This window comes from Lolium perenne, chromosome 5 (genome assembly GCF_019359855.2).
Source record: "Lolium perenne isolate Kyuss_39 chromosome 5, Kyuss_2.0, whole genome shotgun sequence".
Taxonomy (NCBI): domain Eukaryota; kingdom Viridiplantae; phylum Streptophyta; class Magnoliopsida; order Poales; family Poaceae; genus Lolium; species Lolium perenne.
Genome location: NC_067248.2, coordinates 164,907,078 through 164,913,971, shown reverse-complemented (window position 1 = coordinate 164,913,971; position 6,894 = coordinate 164,907,078).

The window sequence follows — 6,894 nt, the reverse complement described above, 5'->3', positions numbered from 1 at the left end:
GTCATGTAAATGAGTTAACTTGGATTTCCTACCCTTTAGTCCATAGGTAACTTTGTTCTAATGCACTATAATAATCAAGCGAGTTTTTACACAACAGGTCTGTCACTTACGTGTGGTGCCCATGCGTGAGGTCCCACACTTCGATGAGCACAAGTCACGTGCAGTAGGTACGCAAACTCCCAGCCATCTTCTTTGTCAAGAGAAGACGCATCAGGATGCGTATTGGAAGTCTCTGGGTCCTTCAGGATCCTTCGGTTGTCCCTCTCACACAAAAAAAAAAACCTCTCTCTCATTCTCGGCCTCGCTCGACTCGCTCGCTCGCACCTCCTGCTCACTGACAAAACCTGCACAACAGTCAACATCATCACCCGAAAAAGGGGAGACACCATAATGCACTCCCTTCTTCACTCCTTCCGAGTGATCCCTCTTTTTCCTTCGAGTTTCACTCGATGGGCAAACACACATGTGCTGCATAGTAATAATAAAAAAGTAGAAAAATCGACCTACGAATCTATGATTAAATAGGTTAATCTAGGGTTTTGCCCACTACTACAGATCAAGTTCAAAAATATCCAACTACTGGTTCGATTTTGGGCTACTAATGTGCGTTGGTTTTTTATTTTTTATTTTTTACGAATGTTTATGCCCATTTGAATCTTGGTCAAATCCTATGTTTGACCAAGATTTAAACACGCATAAACATGAAAATGAAAAGGTAAGCTTCGATCCTTTTTAGTCACTCTAAAATTAAGCTTTTGGGATGTTTTTGAAATTTCCATGTTTGAAACCCAAAACCACTTATCTTCATGCTGACTTCATAAGACAGAGTTAAGGGTTAGGGGGTAGATACATGCTTTTTCTATTTTGAATATGTCTACACCTTGTTCATCAACTTGAAGGCTGACTATATAATTTACATAAGAGGGCTCTGTGCGTTATTTTTTGATTTGTTTATGTTTTTTGAATTTTTACGCCCATTTGAATCTTGGTCAAATCCTAGGTTTGACCAAGATTTAAACAAGATTAAAACATGAAAATGAAAAGGTAAGCCTGAATCCTTCTTAATTAGTCACTCTAAAATGAAGCTTTGGGGGAGGGGGTCTAGAAATTTCCATGTTTGAAACCCAAAACCATTTATCGATCTTCATGCTTGACTTCATAAGACAAATCTAGTTTAGGGTTAGGGGGTAGATACATGATTTGTCGGGTTTGAATATGTCTACACATGCTTGTTTATCAACTTGAATGCTTACTATATGACATAAGAAGACTATATGTGCGTTCGTTTCTTATTTTTAAATTTTTTTACGAATGTTTATGCCCATTTGAATCTTGGTCAATCCTATGTTTGACCAAGATTTAAACAAGTTAATTTAAAACATGAAAATGAAAAGGTAAGCATTGAACCTTCTTAGTCACTCTAAGATGAAGTTTTTGGGAGGTTATTGAAATTTCCATGTTTGAAACCCAAAACCACTTCTCTTCATGTTTGACTTCATAAGACAGATCGAGTTTAGGGTTAGGGACATATGGTAGATACATGATTTTTCTTGTTTTAATATGTCTAGACCATGTTTATCAACTTGAATGCTCATTATATGACATAAAAAGGCTATGTGCTTTGGTTTTACATTTTCTGGTTTTTTGAATTTTTATGCCCATTGAATCTTGGTTAAATCCTAGGTTTGACCAAGATTTAAACGAGTTTAAAACATGAAAATGAAAAGGTAAGTCTAGATCCTTCTTAGTCATTCAAAAGTGAAGCTTTTGGGGGGTTCTTGAAATCTCAATGTTTGAAACCCAAAACCACTTCTCTTCATGGTTGACTTCATAAGACAGAGTGTTTAGGGTTAGGGGGGTAGATCGATACATGATTTGTCGGGTTTGAATATGTCTAGACATGCTTGTTTATCAACTTGAATGCTTACTATATGACATAAGAAGACTATATGTGCGTTGTATTTTCATTTTTTTGGTTTTTTCTGAATTAATGTTTATGCCCATTTGAATCTTGTCAAATCCTAGGTTTGACCAAGATTTAAACAAGTTTAAAACATAAGAAGACTATATGTGCGTTGTATTTTCATATTACTTACACTATATACATAAACCAGTGATAGTACTGAAATATTCAACCCCTTTGAATGGATAATCATGTCGACCATTTTGATCTGGTTTTGAAATAAAAAAATGAAACCCTTCCGCATTGAGTGCTCATATATAGGTGTACTAGTGGACAGGGAAAATAAGAAACCTGTGATAGGGTAATAAAAAACATTTTTTCTTCACAAAATGGACTATCGTGTATGAAGATTCATGGGTTTCAAGCCGAATAATATATATAGTTATATATGGCCATATCTGTGACATATTTTATTATAATATGCCCAAATTGGGCATGGTGGTGCATCTAGCCAGTCCCAACAATGATTTAAAAGTTTGCCTTGGTTCTCGTAGTAACATGTGCACGTGGGAAATTGAAGAAGCAAGGCAAACTCCAACATATATGAATGGTGAGAGAACATGTTAAATGTTATTCTAACAAAGGTCATGCTTGTTTAATTAATTTCTTACTTATGTAGTATTGTACATCACAAGCGTGAAATGAAAATATGTGCATCATCTCTATAAACCCTAACCCCCTAACCCTAAACACTTATAAATCTATATATCACTACAACAAAAAATTAGTCATGGGATTCAAAGGTTTGCCATTGTTTTCTTGTAGTACTTAATACAATGCTCACACACTTTTGGGAAGTGAGTGGAACTTGTACTCAAACACACATGTGGTGCCGAAAACTGTGCAGGGTTCCTCTAAAAAAGGATATACAAGTGTGTATATATATGCCACACGTTCATTTGGTATTGTCATATATATATAGAGGTAGTATGTAAACCACAAATGATATGACTCAATATGCATGCTTTGTTTCGAGCTTTTTTATATCGAGCCCCACAATAACTTTGGCATGTTCTGAAATTGATGTCGATCAATCTCATGACGCTCACCCTTGTTTTGTGCTAGCTAGTTGGACGAAGGGGCTCGTGTGGTTAGCCATTATATCTCTTGTACCATGGCTCCAGACATTCGGGTCACACACCTCTGTATTTTTTTCAGTTATTTGTTTGATATGTGCTTCATCTATGCACTGTTCAAATTTGCATTTAATCAATTTAGCCCCCAAAAATGGTACATATATGGATTCACATTGAGATAATTCATGAAACTTTGGAAATGGCCATCTAGTGTCATGTTTCCCCACAAATGAGAATTGGATTAATTGGTGGCAGACAAGTAAAAGCACATTTATGCGCGACAACCCAAAATGCACAAGTAAAAGCTCTCTTTTCTAAAACATTGGTATGGCATGTCTGCTATTTTCCCTAGCTATATAGAAAAAAGACGCACAATCCATGCTTTCCGATTGCCGGTTTTGAACCACCTTTGGCTTGATTTCAAATTTAGGTCAAAATCATGGGGTGGTGGTGGTGGTAGGGGACACGAGTGTGTTTCTTTTGGATGAAGCGCTCGTATTTGCAAGTTTTTTGGGGTCCCACAAATTTAGCTCGTATTTGCAAGTTTTTTGGGGTCCCACCACCCCTTCACGCGTGGAAAAGTGTTAGGCGAGTAGTAAAATGGCATGACCAACAAGTTTCAAGTAAAATTTCGAATATATAACCAAAATGTACCAAGTGTTAGATGAGTTAACTTGGGTTCATGGAAAAAATAATGTCATGTAAATGAGTTAACTTGGCTTTCCTACCCTTGAATCCATACGAAACTTTGTACGGAGTTCTAATACGATTATAATGATCACCCGAATTATTACACCAACAGGTCTGTCACTTACGTGTGGTTCCCATGCGTGAGGTCCCACACTTCAGTGAGCACAAGTCACGGACAATTTTTTGCAAATGTTGCAAAGGATAAAAGGTGGAAGAGGGTCACACGGAAGGAGAAGAGGAAGGGAGAGCAGTCACGGCCTCGAAATGCTTCAACCTTTCCGGGAAGTGATGTTGACTGGCACGCAAGGTTTTTGATCTTGCAAACCTGCGGTGCGGCGATTTTGACAGAAATAACCCTTTTGGCAAAGAAAAACACGGACTGAGCCTCTGAGCAATCTATTTCACTTTGGACTAACCTTTTTGTGTGGCTCATTCTGTGTTTTCTTCGCCAAAAGGGTTACTTTGTCAAAATCGCCCCCTGCGGTGCAGCTACGCGCCCGTCTAAGATTCTTTTTTTTTCAATGACAAAAGGGGGGAGAGAGAGAGAGTCTTGACGACGTGTTTTCACTTGAGTACTTGACAAAGAAGATTGTTGGAAGTTTGCCTACCTACCGCACATGACTTGTGCTCACTAAAGTGTGGGACCTGCATGTATGGGACCCTGCAGCCCTCTTAGGGCAGACGTGTGAGACGCAAAATATGTTTTTTAGTTTAGTAAGGCAAAAAAATAAGCCTTGGAGGGCCGAGGCGGGGCGGCCGTCCGCCATTTTTATACCTTACGCCCTCACACCTCGTTTCATTTGTCATGTCTACCAAGGAAGAGCTCGGAGGAGAAGATGCGATCCTAGCTTCTCGACCCCACAGCGCCCACGCATAAATACTACTACCGGAAGTACACTTGTCTCTAACAATCCTGCCTCCGAAGGGAGATCTCGGAGGAGAAGATGCGGGCTCGGCGTCCCCGCCGTTGATGAGCCGGGACACAAGGGTTACTACGCCTCTTTTAATTACCTTCATTTTTGCTAATACTCGGACTTATATCTGTTATCTTCCGCAGGAGAGTGTCGATATCGCCGGAGAAGATGATGTGAGGCGAGATGATCAAGCTCGCAGATGAAGATGATGTAAAGGAGATGGTCAAGCTCGGAGCAGAAGATGATGTAAAGGAGATAGTCAATGTCGGAGAAGATGATGTAAAGGAGTTAGTCAATCTCGGAGAAGATGTGGTGGCATTGGACCAACCGTGGTCGTTGGGCGAGATCCCGGAGATTTACTTACCTCGTTTGCACTGGTAATGATATGCCTGATCTGTAACATTTTGAACGTTTTTCGTCGGCTTACACAGGAGCTATCTCGGCTTAGGGTCAACAAGGCCCCGGGAGCGGAACTTCCGCATCTCGGCGCCGAGAACTCCGAGTTACGCCGAGCGCCCTGGTGAATCGCACGCGCAGCGCAGACATCCGTTCGCAGGATCTCTCATCCTTCGACGTCGGAGTTCCAGCGAGAGGTCGTAGAAGAAGATAAGTTGCCGCCTTCCCGCCGTTCAAGAGGATGAAGGAGCTGAAGACGGAGGTTAATATTAGCTGACTTTGGGTTGCTGGTTTTTGGGTACTTCGAGTCACTGACATGTAGACACCACTTAAGTCTGTCCTACATGTTTGTGACCACATTCGTTAATCAGCCAATTTGTGCCCTTCGTTTGCCGGTAACGCTCGATATGTTTGTTGTTACCTTTGGCAGGATCACTCCCCTTGCTTATCCTGTCGAAGGATGAAGTTGGATCTTGCCAGCATGCGGGAGGAGAACAGAGAGTTAGGGATCAAGATATTTCGGTACAGGCAGGCGGTGTCTTTCCTAGAAGTGGATGAGATCACGGCCTGTGCTCGTAGGAGTTGTGACGAGGCCATTCATCTGGGAGAACGGATCAAAGCTCAGCTTGTCTCTTTGATGGAAGTCGCAGAACGCGTGATTTTCAATGCTAGAGAGGCGCGGGAACGACTTCTGGTGGCTGAAGATCGCGCATAGCAGTTTAATCATGTGCGCTTATTAGTTGCCTACTACTTTTGTAATTATTCACAATTAAGTATGTATCAATGGCTTGCCTTTTGTGTGACGGAGGAAATTGCACATACCACCACTTGTTGGTGCAGTTTTTGCACATAACACAATTTGAGATTCTTTTTAAACAAATAACCAGATTTTGACGTAAACTTTTGCACAAAAAACAACCTTACTCCATGTTTTCTTTTGTCTTCTAAAGACATGTAGGTGCTTCGAAAAATACCTCCGTTCCAATGCTTAAAGCTTAGTATATTTATCTTGAAAAGTCAAACCAAGTAAAGTTCGACAAAACTCTTAAAAGAATCTATCAGCACATATAATATTTTGTAGACACCATATGAAAATATAATTTATTTTCTATCTAATAATATTGATTTTGTATCTTGCATATTAATGCTTTTGGTAAAAACTTAGTCAAACTTAACTTAGTTTGACTTTCGAAAAATCAATTTAATCCTTAAGCTTTGGGACGGTGGTTCTAGACGTGGTCTAGACGTGTTTCAACATATTACCTTCGCATTTTCTAAACGCATGGAGTTTCTTACAAAGTTTATTTTTCGAAATATTTTCGACTTTGTATTATTTTTATTCATTTCCCCCCTGGTTGTCATGTTTTCTGTCCGGCTTCCCCAGCCCATCCATCCGTAACCCACATGCGCGCGTGACACGAGTAGTGGGAGACATGGTGCCCAAAGGGATAGCTTTTATTAATGGTGGCGACGGTTCCCTAGGCCAATGCTGGCGATACGTCTCATCGTCGCTAGCTGTGCCTTCCCCATGCGGCCGTATTAATGCACACCACTGCTCCTTTAGTCCTTTGCGCCTCCGCGGCTGATCAAGTAAGTTTGATCATAAAAGATGATCACATAAGCTCGATGATTACCTATAACCTAAAAATTATCTTAATTTGTAAACGAAGACATAAAATAACTAGTTGTTTGATTAGGAAAGACAAAGGAAATTTCTATTGAGATTGAGTTCATTTCATAGTTGTTATAGACACATAGCAATATTACCAAGAGATAGGATTGTAGAGAAAGCAATCCATAGGTATTTTGGAGGGTTCTCAATCCTTTGAATCAAGCAAGCTTTATAGGAAAAAGC